The sequence below is a fragment of the Triticum aestivum genome, chromosome 2D (genome assembly GCF_018294505.1).
Source record: "Triticum aestivum cultivar Chinese Spring chromosome 2D, IWGSC CS RefSeq v2.1, whole genome shotgun sequence".
Lineage (NCBI taxonomy): Eukaryota > Viridiplantae > Streptophyta > Magnoliopsida > Poales > Poaceae > Triticum > Triticum aestivum.
This window is the reverse complement of record NC_057799.1, coordinates 478,706,626-478,730,592: the sequence shown is the minus strand read 5'-3', so window position 1 is coordinate 478,730,592 and position 23,967 is coordinate 478,706,626. Positions and strand designations below refer to the sequence as shown.

The window sequence follows — 23,967 nt, the reverse complement described above, 5'->3', positions numbered from 1 at the left end:
GAAAGCTATAGTGATATTGTGTAAAAGGCAAGAGAAATAACATCCATATTGCACAAAATGATCCATTAGTCATAACTTTAACCAGTACTTTTGAATGCGAAGTTGCAACACACGGGCCTTCCAAAGTCGATGCCATTAGCAAGAAACTGTTAAAAGGATGAATATTAAGTTTTTGTCCTACTATTTATCTTCTGCATGTTTAAAACATAACAAAACCGGAAAAGGAAATAACTTAATTTTAATATCGGCAGACTTATTAGTATATATATCCATAATAAAAGAAGCCAAAATCCCCATATAATATCCTGAAACAAATAATATATTATCGGCAGACTTAGTATTATTACGGCAGGTGATCATATCCGGTGTTTATATAATGGCATGTTCGGTGTTTTTCCTTGTAAAGTACTACTGGGTTGATCACGCCGAATCACAACTTTCCTTCCAATACGTTATAGTATCCAATCTCCCGGTGTGGCCTACCATACGTTCATTGGGTTTCCCAGTTTGGCCATTAATTTTCCCTTAATCGGATTTGCTTATAAGGAAAGTTAAATCCTGCTTGTTTCGGTCGGGAAAGGGAGACGTATATAATTGATATATAATCCGGCGTTTATTTATTTGCCCAGTGCAGTAAGGAATAAAAATAATTGCTTGTCCGTTTATTAGCAAGGTTTTGTAATGGAAAAATGCAAAGATGGAAGGATAAGGGCACCTTCCAATCCATACAACATGCTAATGCCTCACCGACCTGGTGCCGGACAATTCCCCTCCGACACTCATATATATGGTCTGGCTGTGAGTCCACCATTGTCCAATGCCCCCTCGCTCGCTCATCCTAGTGCTAAGACGACTTTCTGCCCGCGGTAATGGCTGCAATGCCGATTTTTGATGGAGTGGACGACGCAGGCGAGTACATCTACAACTACGTCATGGTTTCCTCAGACGAGGAGGAACTAGAGTTTGTTCTGGCAGCCCTAAACTCCATCTATACTTTATTTGCACTTGTTAGCTGCAGATCACTACCAGTATAGTTTGCATTATCGGCTTCTTATTTTAAACCCGAGTAAAAATCTGTTCTTTCACCTAACCATGGCGATTAGTTGGTCACGTTCATAAGTTGTTGCATGCATGTACTGGTTAGGATCATGCTATCCTTTCTAGGTCCATAAGGTTCTTAAGATCTAACGCAGTGGTTGCAAAAAACTGGCCATGCCCTAATATTATCCTTTTACATTACGCCATGATAGTACCATCCATAGCACGTTATTTTAAACTACAAATTTTCTTTGAACGGTAGTATATTGCAACGGGTCCTGGTGCATGATACATGTACCATCTACAGATTTTTTCATAACTGTAATACTACAGAAATACATTACAACCTAACATGTCATAATAGATTTCGTTATCTTAAGAAATAGTACTTCTCTCCTCAAATGACAGTACAACTCCAATTAGAAGATACATACATTTCAGACCTTACTAAAGTTTTGAAAAAATGTACTATTGTTTGCCCACACATTGAAGTACTACATTTTTTTGATACCCTTATTTTTCTAACAGCTTTGCTATCATGCCGGTTTGTTTGCAGCACAATATGGATCAGGAGCCCTCGTCCATCCTTGATCGAGTTAAGTCTACGGACTATCCAAGACACCATGCGAGGTGATACATGGGTCAATCCGAGCTGCTTCGATCTTGCAGTGCGTAAGCTTACTAGCGACGCGATACAGAGGAACGCAGGAACAGACTTTGTTGGCTCCACGCATATGTTTGATTTGCAATTCCATCGCCTAGCACGGGTGCTGAGTCAGGCTAGCTTAGGCCAAGCTGAACGCACCAACTTGTTGATTAACACTGTTATTGTACGGCCTTTGCCGAAATACAACGTGCTCATGACCCCGTCCATTGTAAGGATTATCATTCTAAAAAATTGGTGTGTATACTACCTGTTCACCATTAACTTTGTATACCTATTGCAGTACCTATTGCCATTGTATTTGGTGGATTCCTCCTACGGCCTCCTTGCAGTTAATATTGAAAATAGGAGGACTCTCCTGATTGATCATTCCAATGAGTCATTCCTAGGCTCAGAGGACTTTCATGACAAGGAACTTAAGAAGGAAGCCCTGATAGTTTTGCAAGAATTTGGCAGTGTATTGCAACAGGGGAGGCCTGGTTTGAATCCCCAACTCGTGGATTGGCCACAAGATCATACCTATATTACAGCCCCGCGGTAATAGTTTAAATTGGTCATACATATTATAGCCACATTGATATAGGTTCTAACATATGGAGTTTTTTGGTCACGGCCTGGACTCTGGATTCAAAGTCCTACAGGAGATGGCTCACCAAGATGATACTCTCGGGCATAACATGTCCAGGACTTCGGTACATGCATATATAACAAGTTTCTGTCTTCCATAGATTTGTTAATTATAAATTTATGTTCTTCCTATCACATAGGTCTGTTGTGCAATTCATTTTTCAGCGATTTATTAAATTTTTATTTATGTTTTTCAGGATTCAATACAGCTCAGAAAGCACTTACTGGTCCAGATGCTGATGATCAAAGGCAATGAAGCAGCTGGAAACATCCCAGCTGAAATTACAGCGTCCTTGAGGTTTTTGGACGAATGACTATGGACTGATGCATATTCAAATGTCGCAAATATAATAAGCTAATAGAACTTTGTTAGGGATCAAAATGAGATTTATCCTTTTGGCAATATGAATAATATATTGGATTATATATATGTAGGGAATAAACGGTTTGATGGCACCCTCTAGCTTCGTATTCGCTTCAACGTTGTCTGCTTGTTTTGGTTCTATCTATATATTTTGGCTTCTATGTATATTTTGTACTATAATACCCGTGCCGTCAGGAGCAAGTTTGTTGCTCCAGGTGAACCGGAGGCATTTTGTAATGGACCATGGCAGGTTCAGCCGGCAAGTGATGTTTTCAGTCATGCCTCACATCATATACTAACTCGTATCGTGTAGCTCCATCCATACACGCATTGCTATACGATACGAGGTTTACTTTGTCGGCAATCGTCACATGCCAGCTATGGGATAGCCAAATTAAAAACATGCTGGATATAAGGCACGTACCTTCAATTGCCTTTGATCTTCAAGTTCGCACATGATCCACATTTCTCTGTCATGGTCATGATGTTTCTGATAACCAGCTGATTATATTGTATGTGTTCCTGAATAGAGTAACCAAAATAAGTCCCCGCCAAAGTGTTTTCTTATTGAGTACATAAAGTACTAGACGGTGCCAGCATTTTCCGGCAAACAGTATACGTTACCAACATTTTCTGATTTGAGGGGGGGGGGGGGTAGGAAGAAAAATATTATTAAGCTACTCTAATGGAGTCACATCTTGTTCAAATATAATATAATTGAAAAAAGAATGTGTTGTATGTATGAACTTTCTCTAAACAGAATAGCCATATATACCTACCTATGACGTTAAATAACAATAAAATAAAGGAGGCACTAATGACTGATTCAGAGGACGAAAAAATAGGTATATGCATCTCAATAGGTATCTCTACTCCTAATGTCTTAGTTGGTAGTCTCCGTTCCGGGTTTATTTTCGTCCCATCATTTTCGTCCGGTTTTTTTCGTAGGTTTTTTTTCGTCGTTTTTTTTTCGTTTGGTTTTCTTTCCTATCTCAGGCCGCACGTAAGAAAACAGTCAACGAGGCTCATCAGATCTTGATCTGCTTCATCTCTCAAACGACGCCCCAGCCCCAAGAGGAGCCGCCGCCGCCGGGGAATGAGAGGAGCCGTCGCCGCCAGGTCACCGCTGCCCTCGCACTCGCATCCATACCTTCGCCGCCTCCCTCGCGCTTGCGGATCCCTGGAATGCCGCCGATCCGAGACGAGCCGCCGCCGCCGAGGAACGAGACGAGCCACCGCCTTCATTGCGGACCTAGGCTAGGGTTCCATACGCCGCCGCCGGTGTCTCGCCCCCTCACCACTCCTTCGCGGGCGCCACCCAACCACCACCGCCCTCTCCATGCACCCGCACACACTCACCCAACTCTCTCTCCGCCGCCGCCATCTAGATCTCGGCTGGTTGATTCCGACGGCGCGCATCACACTCCTCCTGTGCTCGCCTCGCGCCGCTGCGTCCACCCATCCGGCTGGATTCGCCGCTCCCCGGTGGCAAGGGCTTCAGTCGCCTCCAACTCCGGCGACTCCGGCGGTTCATCTCCGACGCCTACCCAGCCCCCGCGTGCAGCTCTGTCTCCTGGATGAATTTGTCCTGCTCGAGGACGACCAGTTCTTCCTCAACCTCCAAGGACGCCCGCCATCGTCGAGCCTCCCTCCGTGGGATGCCATGGAGATGAAACTCCCCTCGACCAGGGTAGGTACCAATCCCTCCTCCCCTACCCTTGTCTTCTTCTTCATCTCCAACATCTGATGTCTGCTTGTATTGTGTCAAGGAATTCAAGGGCATGTGGGAGAGAGAGGAGGTCCATGGAGAAGATGCTCTGCTCCAACCCTCCCTGCCTCCTACTACAAGATGTCTTTTTTGTGTGTGCTTGTATTGCAGCAGCCATGTGCGTATCAAAAAAAGGGTCCAGTTTGCAGCAGTCACATGATGTGGACATGTTTTTTCATCACAATTGGATTTTTGGATTTACTAGGCTAATTGGTGGTGGTTGTTGTTGTTGTTTTAGCAGCAGCAGCAGGCCGAGTGACGGTGGTGGCTGTGTGCAGGCCATGGAGGCGATGATGAGCACGAGGGGAAGGCTGCTGCTTCAACCCCGTTAAGGTCTGCTGCTTCGAATTGTCCCAGATCGGTTGATTTCTTCTTGCTTTCCCGTTAAGGATTTCTCCTTGATGTTTATATTATTGGATTGCCTGTATATTTTGTAACCCGTGGAGTTAGTATGACCTGCCTGGCAACCTGTATTTTACTGGAGAAAATGTTGAACAGTAGGCTTGTTATTTTGAATGCTTGCGGCAAAGGGATGGGCTTGCACCTTTTATGTTCTAGACTAGGCATGCTAATGAAAACATTCCCGTACATGTAGGTCATGTGCATATAAACTCCAGTCCGCCTCGTTCGTAATGCTTTGCCTGATTCAGTTATGGATTACCCTTTCCGTTTATAAGTTGATGTACTTTATTGAATTGGTTTCTTAGTAACCAACCATGTTGGATTCTGCTGTTGTGTGGAGAAAGTTTGATTGAAATTTAACCACGCATAGATTTCACCTTTATCGCCCTTTCATTCAGTACATTCTGATCATTGCAATTTGGAATGATAACCAGGTTCCGTAAGAAGCACAATAAAGTCGGTATGAAGGCTATGAGAGGATGGGCAATACAGATATTGAGAGGGCTGGAATATCTTCAGAGTCAGGAACCATCCATTATTCATAGGGATTTAAGGTGTGACAACATATTCATAAACGGTCATGATGGACAAGTGAAGATTGGCGACTTTGGTCTGGCGACATTTTTGCATCAACGGAAAACGAGAAGTATCAAAGGTGTGTGGAATTGTGTTTTTCTAACAGCTACAGATGTGTGAAATATATACATATATTCTGTTTATTGTAGATCTACTCTTAATGATACGACACACTCACAACGTACTTTGTCTTAGAAATAACATTTTTAGGAAGGCTTGTACTAACAAGAGTTGTGTCATCAAAATGCAGGCACATTAGAGTTTATGGCACCAGAACTCTTCACTGGGAATTACAACGAGTTGGTGGATATATATTCATTTGGGATGTGCATGCTTGAAATGGTGACATGTGAATAACCATATAGTGAATGCGAAGGCAAGCCATGGATATACAAGAAAATTTGTGAAGTAAGTGCTTTGGGGTCCACAAAGTACCCATCCTTTTTGAAAGATTATCTATCAAACAACAACTGATTTTTTTCCAATGTTTTTTTATATAGGGTATAAAACCAGCTGTGCTTTCAGAGGTTTCATAGAAATCTGTTTGGCTCCGGCAGCTGAAAGACTTTGTGCAAGTGAGCTCTTGAAGAACTGTTTCCTCCAGAAAGACAAGCCTATCCCAGCGCCTCCTATTTCAGTCTCCCTGATCTCGAGTGTGACTAAAGATGGGCGGCAGTCTGCCAGTTTCATGCTATGGAAGGGTGAATTCTCACTAAAAGGAGACATGCATGTCACCGACCATGTTAATTTATCGCTAAGATTTCCTGATCCCAGTGGTAAGTAGAGCACCCAAGAAACCTCTTTTCGACGAACTTGACACTTCATCCTACACTGACACGTCAAATTGTTTCAGGTTGTTTTAAGAATGTCGAGTTCCCATTCGATGTGGACCAAGATACCAGCCTTTCTGTGGCTCTGGAAATGGTCGACACTTTTGGACGGTGGCGGCGGCGGTGACAGAGGCTATGGCTCGATAGCGAGACGAGTCTGTTGAGAATAGCCAGCGACGGGTTCTTTTCTTTCGCTTGCTCTGTTTTAAAAAAAAGAAGAAGACAAGGGTTCCTTTTTTTATACAGAGAATTTACCATAGTATTGGAAATACTTTGGTTTTGATAATACAGTTTTTAGTGCTAACCAAACAGGTCACTGTAAATAAAACCATGGTAAGTAAAAAAACTGCAGTATTCTAAGAATACTTAAAAAATACTTTGCTATCAAACAGGGCCTCAAAGTAATTAAAACCATGGTAATCCTAAAAACTGTAGTATTTCCAGAATACTTAGAAAATATAGAGCTATCAAACAGGGCCTGAATCATCAATTGGAGGTGGTAGTATGAGATTTAAAAAATCTGACGGTGTAGGAGATATCTAACTACATGGCAATGTTCGATGGATGTTCTGCGAATTGCTCGCAAGCCATGAAAAATTACAGTTTAACACAGCATATATATTGTCTTACACACTCATGATCTGGTGATAGTTTTAATTGCCTTGATCTTTGTTTTGTAGTACAGACAAGAATAGCTTCAATGACAGCATCTCGAATCATCAAGTTGTGTGACTTCCCTCTTGAGTGGGTGTTGTATTTTAGCAGGCCTATATTTGAAATATTTGAGAGCCACTTTTGTTGTTTCTATATGGGTGCACACCAAATTATACCTTCCGAGAAGATTAATGTGCTCATGATTTACCTTCTGAAAAAGGGAACTTGTGATCCATTTGCGCGCAATGAGCTGGAGATGGGGGCACAAAAGGACACTAAGCCACCCCAGATTGTTACGGCACAGTGGTGCCACTGCGTGGGCATCAACACGAGGAGTTGATGCAACTTCAACACAGGGCGGCAGCGGCATGATGACTTCAACACGAGTCCTGGTGAGAAGAACGCGGGAGCTAGGATATAGAGCCAGATGTTGTGTATGTGTAAGAATTTCATCTACGCTTATATTATTTTGCAGGGTCCTAATGCATTCACTACTCTAATTTCTCCTGGATGCATCGGAACACACTGCTACCAAGTGTAATACTCTTGAAACGAACACATATAGTTAGTATTCTAGGAAATAAAGGAAACTATGGAATAATGAGGACCCTGATCTTCTATGTAAACTAGATATTGATCCTACATGGAATTTCTATGTAAAAATTACTGACATAGTGGAGAAGCGCACCACTTGATGTCCTGAGCCTTCGCACAGCCAGCAAGTGCTTTGGCTGGGCTTGTGTTGGATGGTAGAAAGTTTTGACTCAGGTTGTTGTTTGTTCATTTGGCATGACTACTTGTAGGCGGTATTTTATTGTTAGTTTCAACATTATGTCAACTCTGTTGTTTTGGTCTGTGCTTATTATAGTATTCTGGCTAGATAGTGTTCACATTGTAGTACCTAATACTTCACATGTACTCCCTCCGTCCCTTGATTTAGTACAACTTTAGTATAGTTACACATGCTGACATGTGTTGTTAGTCATTCTTTCCTGTGTATGAAGGACGATAGGATTCTTGTAATAGTTAAGAGTACCATTTTCAAAAATTTGGTGAATTACTGTAAAGATGTTGCAATTTTGCTAGATTATAACCTCTCTCCTCCTGAGTAAGTGATGCAATCTTTTCATATTGGTTGAGCCTTAGTACCTCCAATGTTGACAATTGTCATTGGCATCATATGTTAGTATCATTAATTGCAAATGGAATTAGTTCAATTATTTTGTTCCAAAATAATCAAAACTGGAAGTCCTTTCAGTGGCACTTTGTGTAATACACTTCTAGGTTGCCATTCTCTAAGCAATGTTTGTCACTTTGATTTTAATTTGTCTAAATATGATTAGCAATATTTGTTCCTTGGGGTTTGCATGCCCTTGAAATCTGGTATTGTTGTAAGATGATGTATGTTCAAGCAATCCAACTCACTATACAAAGTTCAACATGTCTTTATTCATGCGTCCCAAAATCATTTGCGTAGTCTAGGGACGTGAATATGCCCAATGACAAAAATTAAATGTGAAGCATTGTCTTCCCCAATTCCACATGCACATATGTATAATTTAGTGCAATTGCTATTTCACAGGCAACTAAACTTTCAATTGTGTCGGTTGATTCTTGTGAAAGCGGCACAAAGCCTCATAACAGAAGACGATGGTGTCGTGGTGAGCACCAGCGAGATGCGGGGACGCCGGCAAGGTATCGGCCAGGAGTGACCTGGAGCCGGCGATGACATGTAGAAGCGGCCCAGGTGGAGGGGATTCAAATCTTGATGTTTCCGGTGGGGTGTGTGTGTTTTCCTTAGAAAATTTGATGCCCAAGGAGGTGTAGAGGGGATGGTCGCCGGCGGTGGTAGCACGACGGAGGAGACGGAGATGGCATGTTGGTGAGGCAGCACCACCGATCGTAGGGAACAAGAGCAGCCGGTTGGGCTGGTGACACATGGGGAGGGGGAGGAATGGGCAAATCATGTTGGGGAAGGAAGTTGTTATTCTTCGTCTAAGGAAAAATATTTTATGTTAGAAGAAAGATGTCCAACTATTTGGTTCAGATTTCATTGACAGACAACTCACGAGAATCGAATGACCTATTTTTCTCCAGGCACTTAGGTGGTTTCAGATCCCCAAAAAAACACCGCACCTAAATATATTATTATGTGTATAATTGAGCAATGAATTAATTGAAGCGAGAAATCTGAGAGGATGGACAAGTAAGATGCACAAGGTAGAAAATAAGCAGAGAGGGTTCATAGTTCGAGACCGAGATAGATGGATAGAGGGTGGTGGAGGAATAAGAATAGTGACTTAATGATAAAGGAAATGGTGTATGTGAGTGACTTAATGATAAAGGAAATGGTGTATGTTAGATCAAATTGGTGTTTTTGGAGGACTGATGCAATTGGTGTTGAAATAATAAAATATGCATGCTCTTGTTGCAACATATAGGTTATGTATGCCCCTGTTGCAACATACATGTCTCATTGGTATCTATCGGTCGTCAATGCCAAAAAATACGAGATTCAAGTATTGGCCTCAGTTGATGCTCGGTCAAACGGAGTGACCTTGCTGCTGTTGTAACCACAAACATAAACTAAAGCAGGTGTTGGATTTCAAGCTGGTGTTAAAGATCTATCCGTTATTTTTGGTCCTCTTTATATAACTTTTGTTTGCCTCAAACTCTACTCTATTTTTCATATAAAATAGTTACTGGGACTTGAGAAGCGTTGAACTTTAGACAAGAGTCTGGATATTATTAATTAATTCAATTACAAGGATGTACCTGGCTATATTGTTTTTGATTTCATGCTCTCATGGAACGATGAAGAATTGATTCGTTCGGTTTGCAAGGTGAGTATTCTCGTTGCACATTTTTAGATCTTCCACGTGAAATATTAGTGCTAACTACATATATTGCCTGTGCAGGATGGTTATCAGTTGGAAAGAAGTTCTATTATACTTGCTCAAATATCATGCAAATGAAGCTAAAGACAACATTCCTGATATTGCGCAAGAATATCTTATACACGTCAAGTAGATCTTAATTCATAACAAATTATTGTTGGATCTTCACTCTCTATGTATACATCGTCAAAATACTTTACGCTATCAACTTACATTGTAAGTTTAGTAGATTTAAATTATTGTGATTATGATCGGTGCTGCTGCCAGTTATAACAAGAAATAAACTTTGCCTTCTCTTTCCTCTTCCACAAGAAAAGATCTCAAGCTTTCCTCTTCCTCTCGTCGGCGCCGCCGCCGATCCTCCCCGTTTCCGGTGGTCTTTTGGGCCATGGAGGTGCGAAGGACCTCGGCCCCACGCCGGCGGGAGGGATCTCGTTCTCGTTCTTGTTAGGTTCATAGTCTTTGTTGGGACTGTGTGCCGCGGTGATGTCCCTCGGTAGGAATAATGTCTCCCACATTCTATCCATATCCCGGTGGTGCGTCTAGCGTCGTCGGAGGGCGCACGGAGGTGTGTCTCCGTCGGATCTCGCGGGATTCGGTCGGTGCAGGTCTTTGGTGAATCTTTTTGGATCTGGTCTGTGTTCATCTTCATTTGGATGTTTACAGGTTTGATTCTTCCGTTTACAACTTTCTTCATCGGGCGATGGTTGTTGCTCTGGTGCCCTTGTGCTATGTGGCCTTAGCACGACGACTTCTCGACTGGCAACTATAATAAGGTTTGCACGGCTCCAACGAGGGAGGGGCGATGACGGCGGCGTTGTGTTCATCTTCATTTGGATGTTTACACGTTTGATTCTTCCGATCTACGACTTTCTTAATCGGGCGATGCTTGTTGCTCTGGTGCCCTTGTGCTACGTGGCCTTAGCACAACGACTTCTCGACTGTCAACTATAATAAGGTTTGCGCGGCTCCAACAAGGGAGGGGCGATGACAGTGGCACACCTTCGTATCACTCCAGTGTATGTAGTCGTCGCTAGGTGGTTTGTAATTTCTATTATCTCCGATGTTCTTTATACCACCATGTTTAAAGATGAATAGATTGAAAGTTTCCCACACAGAAAAGTAGTTCTCAATTATTACCATTGTTGCTATTTTTTCTATACATATGAAATTTAACATGCATTATATTTATATATAGAACTCCAACAAAATATTTCAAATGCCCGTGGCAACGCACGGGCATTGTACTAGTTACACATGAAATGCAAGAAAGAGTTGTAAGCTGATCTCAATAGGTTTCTTTTTATTTATTTCCCTAATTCATGTTTATTTTTTGATTTTCTCTTTCCTGTTTGAACAAGGAAATGTAAGAAAATATTACAGCTGGCACAAACTTGAAGGAAGTGTTAATGCATTTGAAGAAAACACTATTCAACATAGTTTTAAAAAATTCTCGTGTATTAGGAAATTTTAGAAGTGTTTTTGAAAAATGTACATCATGCACTCAAAAAATAGTAAGAAAACTATAAAAAAAATCTACATGTATTACAAAAAATAATGTGTAAAATTATTCTTAAATTTCTACAAACACGTTTGACATGGTTTAACACATTTATAGACTTTATTGTTTTTACACGATGATTTTTAAAACACGTTGAACAGTTTGCAAAAATATGTAGACAAAATTTTATAGTACACGTTGAACTGATTAAATACACATAAATTATATAGATAGTTTGTTTGGGATAGGGGGCCGGTTTCTTTATATGTTTTGTTTGGGAAATATATGGGGCACCTTCCACTTATCGGAGAAAGATATGATCCGTCCGGAGCTGAAAATAATTTCTACTAGGAAATGAATAATATAGACATGCACGGATGGAAGGATATGGGGCACCTTCCATCTGCCTTAGGTACCATGTGCTGTGAGACTTAATGCCTCCGATGTTGAAAATCAGGTGTAATCAAAAGTTTGCTTATTATTTGGCTTTCAAAAATGGAAGTTGCCGTATTATGTGGAAGGCACTTAAGTCTCGAAAATGCAGCTGTCAAACAGGATCTGATCCCTTCATATAACCTCTGACGAGCTCCTGTTTCAACACCCACCCCAGTCTTCACCAATTTTCGATCACTCACCACTCTCATCAATGGAGGCTGTGCACGAACCAGTGGATGTTCATCTCGCACCACAAGAGGCTTTGCCCGCCCCTCAGGAGGCTGCGGGCAACGTGAATGCCCTAGCAGATGCCGTTGAATACATTTTTCAATTTATCACTGTTGTCCAAGACGATGAGGCACTAAAGTAAGTTGTATTGCTCTGCATATTACTCTCGTACACAGCAGGCTAGACATAATTAACCATGATAGTCCACTATATTATGTTTGGTTGTCTAGGTGTTATATATTTTAGTGTATATATTTTATGCACTGTTACACCGGTGTTATATATTTTATGTGTGCCTCTGTATCACACCTTTTTACCTATGGTACATGTGCCCATGTTATTTTTATACATCTAAAACATTATTACAGAAAAAATAGCTACCAGGTTATCACAAAAGCGCTAGCATGTTTTTAATTAAATAACTTTTTTCACTGCTTTATATTATACAAAATAGTTAGTCTAAATGTGATACAGAGATGGATGGATGTTATTTGGTAAAGATTGGTCTGCATTTTTTGGGCAGCACAATTTGGATTAGAAGCGAACGACCATATCAGATTGAAATCAGCCTACGGACGCTCCAGGAAACAATTAGCCTTTTTGGACAAATTCATCCCGAATGCTTCAATCTTGCAGTTCGTAAGCTTGCGAGCGCTGAAGTAGAGAGCACTGCAGGTACAAGAATGCTTGGAAACAAACATTTTTTTGACTTGCAGTTTCATTCTCTTGCACGGGCCCTCAGACACTCTTCGATGGAGCAAGAAACACGCATCGCAGTGCTGATTGACAATGCCATTGTTCGGCCGTTTCCTAAATATGATGTGTTCAACTCTAACATCGTAAGAGACTCGTTCTTATAATTTAATTTGCTTATTATATTTTGTACTAACATGTGTCTATTTACAACAGTATCTACTACCATTTGTTTCCGTGGATTCTTTGTACGGACTACTTGTAGTCGACATGGAAACTAGGAGGGTTCTCCCAATTGATCCATCAATCGACGTCTATGGTGGACCATACAGCTTTCATAGCACTGAAACGAGGAAGGAAATCACAATGTTGAAACAAGAGTTCAACAATGTGTTGCAGATGAGGATCCCTGGTTGGAATAACAATCTTATGGACTGGTCACCGCACGGCATCTCTTCAACCGGCAGGCGGTAATATACTAAATTGATCACACGCGTTATAAGCACACCGTTATAGTTTTCATATAGTTTCTTTTTTTGTAACAGCAAAGACTCCGCTTTCCTTGTCCTACAGGAGATGGCCCACCAGAATGGTACTATTGATTCTGGTAGGAAGACCACTCACGTAAGTACACAATAACGAGGTTTATCGTGCAATTTTTTTCCAGCAATTTATAAATTACTATTTTCCCATCTTTTCTAGGATTCAATACAGCTCAGAAAGAACCTGCTGGTCCAGATGCTGACGATAAAAAACAATGAAGCAGCTGGAAACATACCGGCTGAAATTGGAGCGGCATTGAGGGTTTTAAACGACTGACTATGGTCCGATGCATATTCATATGTCGCAAATAAATGGCTACTACAGCTTTGTTAGGGATCGAATTGAGAATTATCTATTTGGCAATACGGATAACTATAAAATGCATTGGATGGTATATATAGGTTTAAATACTTTTTGTTGTTTTGGATATATTAAACATTTGTTTTGCGACGCACCCTATAATTCCTCGTTTCGTATAACTGTATCCAAGATATGTCAACTAGAACTCGAAATATCACGTCAATGAGAACAAGTCATGAACTACATATTTGGCAATACGAACTATATATAACTAACACGTCAATGCCTACTTATCAACATCAGCGCTAAAAGAAAAGCAGTTGTCGTAAATCATAAGCTGATGGAAAGTATGTACCTCATATTCAAAGCTTATTGAAAGCCAACAATCATTTCCTGCATGCTTTGCCTGCAAATTAAAGTGGAGCTTGACCCTATTGTCATGATGTAATGGACTCAGGTTATCAAAATTTTGTGGATCTTACTCTTACATGAGAAGGCATCAAGGCTCCCCCTGATTGTACATTCACCAAGGTTTGGTTGATCAAAGAACACATCTACACTAAAAACAGACATATGCAATACGATACATTAGTAGCAAGGAAATCCCATGTTACCAGGAGCACGACGAGTTCAAGACAGAAGAAAATATGTCATACCAGTCGAACGGGGTGTATTCTAATAGCTTCATGTCGAATGTCTTGTCAACTCATACAAATAACTACCAGATCAGATGTGTGTCTAGAAGCTTAGCTTCATAATAAAAGCTGCCAAATCAACACATCAAAAGATAACTACAATGAGTTAATATACAGTCAACCAAACAAGTGACATAAAAGGCCAAAGCATTATTTTTCAGTGAGAAAATAAGTGAACAAAAAATTTATTATAATTTCACCGTTACCAATTTAATATTTTAATAGACAAATCGCATATTGTAACTATTGTATTTTTATATGCGAAAATTTTATACCTCATAAAAACTATTCAGTAACTTAAAGAAATAGTAAAGAAACAAAATTGTTTTAAGCAAGTTTGGATCTTTTACATCTTCTCTGATTTATTAGCAGACGTACTCCGTTGCAATCCTTCGGTGTATACATTAATATGAGTTAGTAAATTAAATATTTCATTTGTCTGGGATAGAGAAATAAGATTGTATTAAATCTAGAGATATGATTTTCCTAATAAAGAGATAATGCTTGTACATACAGACGACCACGGGGAGTAGGAAAAGGAAGTTTCTTTTATTTCCTTTTCTGTTGTATTCACAAAATAAGTGGGCTGAAATAATGGAATTGGGAATATATTATCTGATACTGGGATAAAGAACAGATACAATAATTTAATTCTTTAGTAAGTTCTATTTTTTTAAATCTTTTCTAATTTATTAACAGGTGTGCATTTGATGGAAAAAGGAAAAATATATGCACCATCAACAATGGTATATATGGTACAACTATATTCAGCCATGATCTGCTACCCAGTTATTCTCCGCATGGCCTACCTATAGATGTTAACCTCCTCTGCCATCCCTCCTCCCCCTCCTTGCTCTTCCTTCGGCCATCACAACAGCAGACCTGGAGGAAAATCACAACAGCATCAAGAAGGCGAGTTCCTCTAGGTACGAACAATTCTGGATCTTTATCTTCTCTAAAAGTGTAATAGTTGTTATATTAGGATCATGTTTGGTTGAGGTATACAATCAAAAGTATGTTTTATCTTGCATTTTCTATATGTTCACCTACAAAATTATGCATGCAATTATGAACACATGATTTTCTAAAGCACATTTTATAGCAATAAAAGCATGCATGCAATTCTGAACATGGCAGAAAACAAACAAATAAACAAACACTTCTAAAAAAACTTAATATCATGACAGTCATAATATTAAGTCCTTCTATGTAATAAAAACTGCATAAGGTGAAAATGCTTCGATGGAATACTCTAAAATTATTCAGAATGGGCCCCTCATCCAACTTCCACCACTAGATATAATTAATACATTAAATTTGTCCTTAATAGTAGTTTAAAAAAAGCATACCATCAAATTTCTGGATCTTTCTCTTTTGTAAAATAATTATATTAGGATCATGTTTGGTCAGGCATACCATCAAATTCCAAATGAAGAACACCAGTGGAGATAGTGCCAGCTTATAAAAAGCTCATAGCCAATACAATTGATTGTAGATCTAATCAAGCAGTACTATTAGGTGGGCTGCAACTGAATACAAACAGTTATTTCAGATATTATAGGCTAACAGTCTATTCTGGACATCGCAAGTGTGGCATACACCTAACTTTTTAAGTTATGACCATAGTTCACTGCCTAAATTTGCATAGCCAAGCAATATTTTTTTAAATGAAATCTCACAAATATATTTGAGCAGAAGAACAAACTAATAACTTTTTAAGTGTTTCAACATGCCAGAAAACAAACAAATATAATTATCTTCTGAAGAAATGTCTATGAACGGATGATTTCTTTATATGAAATCGGAGAGGCAAGCTCTCTTTTATCAAAAAAAAGCATCTGAAGATATATATCATCAGAGTCATAATATTATGTCATTTCATGTAATAAAAATTGCATGAGGACAGAATGCTTCAATGGATTAGTCTAAAATTATTCACAATGGATATGTAATACTCCAATACCAACTATATCCCAACCAAATGAATCTACATTCTCAAGATAGAGCAAGTAATACGATGCACGTGCTTATTTTGAGCTGGCACTATTTGCAGATGCTACTAGCACTCCTAGGAAAGTGAACACCGTGCACTGGGCTCACCGTTTCTGCATGGCAATGGCTGTCAGTGGTGTAGGCCCCTTCTTGCCCTCAGTTGGAGGAAATTTTTCTTGAAATGCTTTGCTTCTGCATCAGTCTGCACATTAAGAATCCAGTGAATTAGCGATTAGGAAAGACGGGATAAATAACAATTAACCACTTGCTCTCTGCATAAGTTGTGCTGTGGGCATTCTTCTTTATTACTAGAATATAACAAAAATATTCTAAACCACCTTCGTAGCTGCCAAGTGAAACAACTATTTAAACTTTATATTGGCTCATAAAGCATATCTTGCAGACCATCACGAATCTATAATTGATGAGAATGGTAGTAAGGGGCACAACACAGCTTATCAAACAATGTTGTTGTTAGTACAAGAGTTTATATCAGTACCTTCCAGATTCTTCACTTAGAGTTCCTTGGCGGCCAATATTGTAATGCTGATCTCACTCCAACTTCCACAAGAGGAGGTTTGCCTTGTTGAGGGAAATGGCCCAAGAATCTGCATTTCAAACAAACACAACATCAAAATCTTGTGTGTAACTATATTAGACCAATGTCTCTCTACTCCTAAGGTTTTGTCAGAGTGATATTTTTGCACACATAAATTAACTTACACATTTATAGCATCCTGCTTCTCAGGATCTGTGTAAGCATAATTGTATTAACGCTGAAGGGTTCAAAGGAACTCCTGGGGTTGGGTTCCTGCCTTCCACTGCGCTCTTTGCTCACTGAAGATCTGTCGCTTGTTTCAATGGAGAAGTTAGACTGATCATTCAAAATACAAAGTTGCATTTATGTTGACTATTGAACAATGCCTACCAACAAGACTCAAATCATTCTGAAAGAAAGATGTTCAAGATAAAACAGCAAACACTTAAAATGAGAATTAACTATATGGTTTTTCTCAAAAACTATAATCAGTAAGAAATGCCTGTTACTTTAGTCACAAAAATTTCAGATGGAGGGTGACAGATGCCCTCGGCCTCTTATCGTCTTGTACTACTAAACAAGTTTCCAAAGGGCAAAGCCGCGTGTACGAATTGATTTAGGAAGTTCACTAGCTAAATGCCCGTGCGTTGCTAGGGGCAACAACATAGATACATAAATTAAAAGAAAAATTCCATTTAGCACTGAGATGACAAATAAATACTGAATAGCAGTATGGGACGTTATCATTGGTGTACCATGTGCATTGTACTCTCGTTGAGGTACCCATTAGCAAAATGATCTGTACAGGGAGCCAAGTTCCTCGAATCGAGATCACATCGAAAACAAGACGCATAGATCTACAGAATGTAAAAGGGAGCCAAGTTCCTCAAATCCAGATCACATCAAATCCAGTGATCAGGTGAGAGCCGATTTAAAGCCAGCATCCACCCATCCATTAAGCACCTACTTCTTTGATCGTCTGGATGTCTAATCTACGCTAACGATCTGCTAATCAAATAATCCGTCCAATTTCTAAACCAAGATGAAAACCTAGCACGCAAACCTTGATAGAACAAGAGTACTTATAACACAGAAAGAGAAGGGCAAAGGGAGGACTCATGCTGCTGCTTCGCTTTCCCCGGCGGCACAGGTCACGCATGCACGGACTCGTAGAAGCTAGAAGGAAAGGGGTCGCCGGCCAACTCCTCCACAGCATCTCTCCGACCGCCGCATCACCTGAGCCCAACTTTTGTCCCACCAAGTGCCTCTGTTCACTTGCCTTCTACATCATCAGGCGCCTCCCAACCAAGCCCCATCAGGCGCCTCTCATGGATGCGTCAGACGCGGCGTCCGGAAGCAGTCGTCGTCCTCGCCGTGCATGTGTGGTTTGGTGACGGCGCCGCGGCACAGAAAGACAAGAGGAACGAGATCAGGGACGCAAAGATTCGAAGAAGACCAGGAGGGGGCGGATCGGAGCAGCGTGTGTTTAATGGAGTTGTCAGGTATGGGGAGTGGCATACCAGAGCTGTGGCATTGCAGATCGGGACGCCTCGCTTCGGATCCACCTGAGACATCGCCGGAGAGGAGCGCCGCCGCGGATCCAACCGGAACGGGACCGGATCGACCACCCGCAGGTGCTCCAGGAAGCGCGCCCCGCCCGTCCCGCTCGGTCGCGCAGCACACAGCACGCAGCACCAAGGTCCGTCAATGCAGGAGATCGATGCGGTGGTCGGCGGGCGAAAGAGTGCGGCTGCCTGCTCATCGACGCGGGCGGCGATGCGGCAGGGGAAGGGGAAAGGGCGAGATGGTTTGAGTGAGTGAGTTGAGAGGAGAGGAGAGAGTGATGTGGATAAGGGGAAAGGGGCGAGGGGGTAGGTAGAATGCGGCGGGGGGATGGGAAAGGGCTTGCCGCGTCGCTCCAGTGCTTTTGCCGCCCGAGAGGCATGCGTGCCAGGTGGGCCGTCGTGCAGGGCCGTGAGGCTGTTATATAGTGGCTCCGCTGAAGCTTCGCCTCGCAACAGCCCTGTTTGGGCCGGCCCATACTTGTTTCACTGCTGCCTCCCTGTTTCTTCTGCTTTCTATTTCTTTTATTTTCCTTTTTCTCTTTCTTATCTTTTTTTGTTTCTGTTTATATTTCTTTTCCTATATTGTTTTATTCTTTATTTATATCGTTTCCTTTTTATTATAATATACAAAGTTCATTGCATGTTACACAAGTGTTCATCGGTATATTAAGGAAATGTTCATGGTTTTTTACAAAAGTTCATCATCCATTACAAAATTGTTAAACATTTATTAGAAATTGTTCAATGAATATATAATCACAGTGTTTTGAAATTTGTTAAGTGTATATTACACAAATGTTCAGTGTGTATTACAAAATTGTTCAATTTATATTACATAATGTTCAATGGGTATTCAAAATTTGTTCAGAGGATATATTCGTATGTTTTAAAAAAATCATGTATATTAAAAAAAGTTCATTCTATAATGAAAAAAGTTCATTGTATGTCAAGAAAATGTTCAACGTATATTACAAAATGTTTAGTGTGTATTTTTTGAATTTTTTCAAAATAAGTTCGATACTTAATAGGTCGCTCTGCAAGCCTATCACTAGGTTTCTTTAAGACATGTGGTTAGTTTCGGGCCATTTTTCTACACCGCTAGAGCTCGTTACCTCCAAATGGGCCGGCCCAGTCGCCCCTGCCTTCAGCATTATAATCAAAAGAATTTTTTATCACAGAGAAAATAGTTGTGTTAGTTTCACATTATATGATGCAGCAAAAAATACTATTTATATTTCAGCATAGCTATAAAGTGATGGGTTCCAACATACGCACTGATGTAACGATGACAGACCGCACTGAAACACCACGAGAAGAGGTGCATATAGCTAACCTTCCTCTCTATGTATATTATAGATGATAATATGAAAGGTCTATTTTTTTATTTTTGGTTTTTCAGAATATAGGAGACATGGATATGGACTTTGGAGATGCACGGAAAGAATCCATTGAGGGTTCAGATGCAATGTCGCTGAAAGGGGACGAAAATTCACAACATAATAATGTCGAAGAGGTTATATCTCATAACAAACCAAAAAAGGATGCTAATTTACATGTTATCCCACAAGGTATTTTTTTTAATATTATTATCAATATTTTTTTTGTGATATTGCCTTTTGTATTCAACTAACTTTGCTCATTTGGATTTCTAAGTTGGCTCATTTTTTATGAATTCGACAGACTATGTTTGTACCCCTGGAGATATTACAGTCATCGAATCAATCAAGTCTGCCCCCAAGAATACCCAATTCGTGGACATTGGAGATGCCTTGTTATCAACCGACGATTTGGAATGTCTTATGAAAGATGATATGTTCTTACATGACGGTGTAAGACCAATTGCATAAACCTTCTAATTAATAATATGAACAATATATAATATCATGAAATATAAATATAATCTAAATGTTGATTACAGGTGATAAATGCTTACATATATTGCATGCTTGCACACGACCATCTACAAGACAGGGCGGGTGAAAAGGTACACATTATTATCACGTTTGTATCTGGCCAGATAAAAGAAGATGGGGAAAAAGACATAGACCCATCAAAATATCACCGCATTGTGCATCATGTTAATACTTATCTACAGCAAGATATGGTTAGTTTTTGTCTCGTTATTCATGCATATAATTATGGATTGTTTTTATTTAATTCATATGTATAATGATTTATTAATATTTATATCTAATTGCGACCATGACTTGTATGATATTTACACCAGTTATTCATTCCGATTAACATGCCGGGCTACCATTGGTATCTAGCAGTCGCCAATGCCAAAAAACGTGAGATTCAAGTATTGGACTCACTTGGTTCTCGGGTCAAACGCAATGACCTTGCTACTACGGTAACTATCATACTATTTTACTCATTCTTAACATATGTTTTGTTTGCCTTCATCCCTAATATTTCTCATGTATAAAATAGTTACTAGGACTTGAGAAGCGTCAGAAACTTGTAGAGCATAGTCCGGAGTTTATCAGAGGTCATAAGTGGCCCGATCTCAATGTTACAAAATGGACGGTTGTAGAGTAGTTTCATGAGGCAATACAAACCGATGGGTAAGCACTTGTTAGAATGGTTTGTTTATTTGATTCATCTGTGTGATATTCTAAAGCATTATTTTATAATATTATAGCGTATCATGTGGGTTGTTTATGCTAAATTATATGAAATACTGGACATCACATGGACTGTCAAACGAGTTCACCCAGGTATTTCATTTTTATACATTATCTCGTTATTTTATCTCATAATATTTTCTAAATTGTTTTTATATATATTTTGTAGGAGGATATAAAACATTTTCGACAAAAATTAGCTGTCATTTTGCTCGATTCAGAACTGAATAAGCTAAAAGGAGGTTCCATATACCATCAACCTGACGATGAAGAAACTTTAGCTGATTCTGATCTCGAGATCCTGGAGAATCCATCTGACGTACTCAAAGACAAACGTCCTGCCCCAATCACTATCATACCCACGGACCAACGTGAATTACTTGCCGGCCTTTGCAACTACATCATGTCGATCAATGATGCCGGGTGTTTGGAGTAAGTATCATGTATCAATATTTAATGTGCGGATGTATATTTTTGTTTTTCTTACCATCCAATTTATAGGGAGGTATGGGTTCGGAGCTCGACACCCGATCCATTGGGCTTAAGTCTTAAGAAACTTCAGTGCATACTTAACATGGAGCAGCCCATGGACAATGATTGCTGCAACACCGCCGTGCGTATGCTGGCATGTGATGAGGGAGTATTGTTCACAGACCCTCCTGTACACTACATGGATCTACGATTTTGTGTAAGTTATCGTAACTCTTCATTCTATGTGTCATTAGTATCAACATGTTGAAACAATATTTCAATTTTTTCTTAGTCCATGATGCTAGAGTCAACACGAGGTCAGAAGTTTTGCGAGAAGGAAACTATCCAGACGTTGGCAACATTATTTGATAGCTGGCCTGGGATGGACAGCGACATCTCATCGTGCAACAAGGTAAGTAAAGTATTTTGTCCATTGTTATCATGGTTTATTGTTGTTTCTAATAGCTTCACTTTTAGATTTATCTTCCCTATGCATCCATCGGTTGATACATCTTGTATGTCGTCGACAAAGAGGCACATCATCTATATATTATGGATCCTATTCAAACATCACAATCGTTAGAGGAAAAAAAATTGAGGCATGCACTGAAATTAAAAAGTTTTGCAAGGGATTTCAAAGAAGCACTCGAAATAAAGCTGCCTGGTTGGAATTATGATATATCTAAATGGCAACGTTTATTTCCGTTCGGTGTTCCAACGAGTATAGACGGGTAATGAATTCATAACAAAAACATTTACTTTTGTTATCACTATATTCTTTATATTATTAATTTAAAGTTTTGCAGGAATGTGTCTGGCTATTTTGTTTTTCATTTTATGCTCTGGTGGAACAGTAACGAATTGGTCAAGCCGATTTGCGCGGTGAGTATTGTCCGTTACATGTTTTAAGCCCTTCGGCGTGAAATTTTCATACTAACTACATGTATTGTTTGTGCGGGATGGGTATGAATTGAGGAAACAGTTTTTACTATACTTGCTAAAACATCGTGGGAATGAAGCTAAAGGAAAATTTCCTGATATTGTGAAAGAATTTCTTAAGCGCATCATCTAGATGTTAATAGTTTTGTAATAGATGTTTAGTTGGAACATCGCTCAGTTTGTTACATGGACATGTCGTTAATTTTCTTTATGTTATCAATTTACATTGCAAAAATGGACTTCAGTTATTAAATAATTGTGTTTGTTATATATTGTTTGTACGTGTGGAAATTAACATGTAACTCTTGTAAACTATTTCAAGAGCCCGTGGCAACGCACGGGCATTCTACTAGTTCTCTATAATGTTGATCCAGTGGTTCCCACTGCTTATTTGGAGAAACCCCCTTTTCCTGTTAGGATAAAGGAACATGCTAAAGTTTCAACTGTGGTCAACAAAAGCTCTGTTAGAACACCTAAACCAGATGAAAAAATTATAGTTGAACCTAATATTGCCATGTTTAAAGATCTCTTAGAAGAAGATGTGGATGGGCATGTGAAGACGCTGCTAGAATAGCCAAACCTGAAAAAGAGATAAAAATTGACCAATTGTTGGCCTGCCTGTCATTTCAGTTAAAATAGGAGATCACTGTTATTATGGTCTATGTGACATGGGTGCTAGTGTGAGTGCTATTCCTCACAAGTTATATCAAGAAATTAGGGAAGAGATAACACCTGTTGAGATAGAAGACACAGATGTTACTATTAAACTTGCAAATAGAGACACAATATCACCAGTTGGGATTGTTAGAGATGTTGAAGTCTTGTGTGGGAAAATAAAATACCCTACTGATTTTCTTGTTCTTTGTTCCCCACCAGATGACTTTTGTCCCATTATCTGGTAGACCTTTCTTGAACACAGTTAATGCTAGGATAGATTGCCAGAAACAAACTGTGGGTGTTAGCTTTGGTGATGAGTCTAATGAGTTTAATTTCTCCAAGTTTAGTAGAAATCATCATGAAAAATAATTGCCTAGTAAGGATTAATTCATTGGTCTTGCTTCTATTGTTGTGCCACCTACTGATCCTTTAGAAAAATACTTGCTAGACCATGAAAATGATCTACAAATGCATGAAAGAAATGAAATAGACAACATTTTCTTTGAACAACGTCCTTTGCTTAAATACAATTTGCCTATTGAAACTCTAGGAGGTCCTCCTCCACCTAAAGGTGATCCTATGTTTAAATTGAAACAATTGCCAGACACTTTGAAATATGCTTATCTAGATGAAAAGAAGATATATCCAGCTGTTATTATCAGTGCTAACCTTTCAGAACATGAAGAAGAAAGATTATTGAAAGTTCTAAGGAAGCATCGAGCTGCTATCGGATATACTCTTGATGATTTAAAGGGCATTAGTCCCACTCTATGTCAGCACAAAATTAATATGGAACCTGATAAACCAGTTGTTGATCACCAACGTCGGTTAAATCCGAAGATTGAAGAGGTGGTAAGAACGGAAATATTAAAACTTCTGGAAGCAGGAATAATTTATCCCATAGCTGATAGTAGATGGGTAAGCCCTGTTCATTGTGTCCCTAAGAAGGGAGGTATAACTGTT

At 39.7% G+C, this 23,967-nt stretch overlaps 1 pseudogene; it reads left to right on the top strand.

The window, feature by feature from the left end:
• The first annotated feature begins 869 nt into the window (after positions 1 to 869).
• On the top strand, positions 870 to 7,623 carry LOC123055858 (probable serine/threonine-protein kinase WNK9; annotated as a pseudogene).
• The last annotated feature ends 16,344 nt before the right edge of the window (positions 7,624 to 23,967 follow it).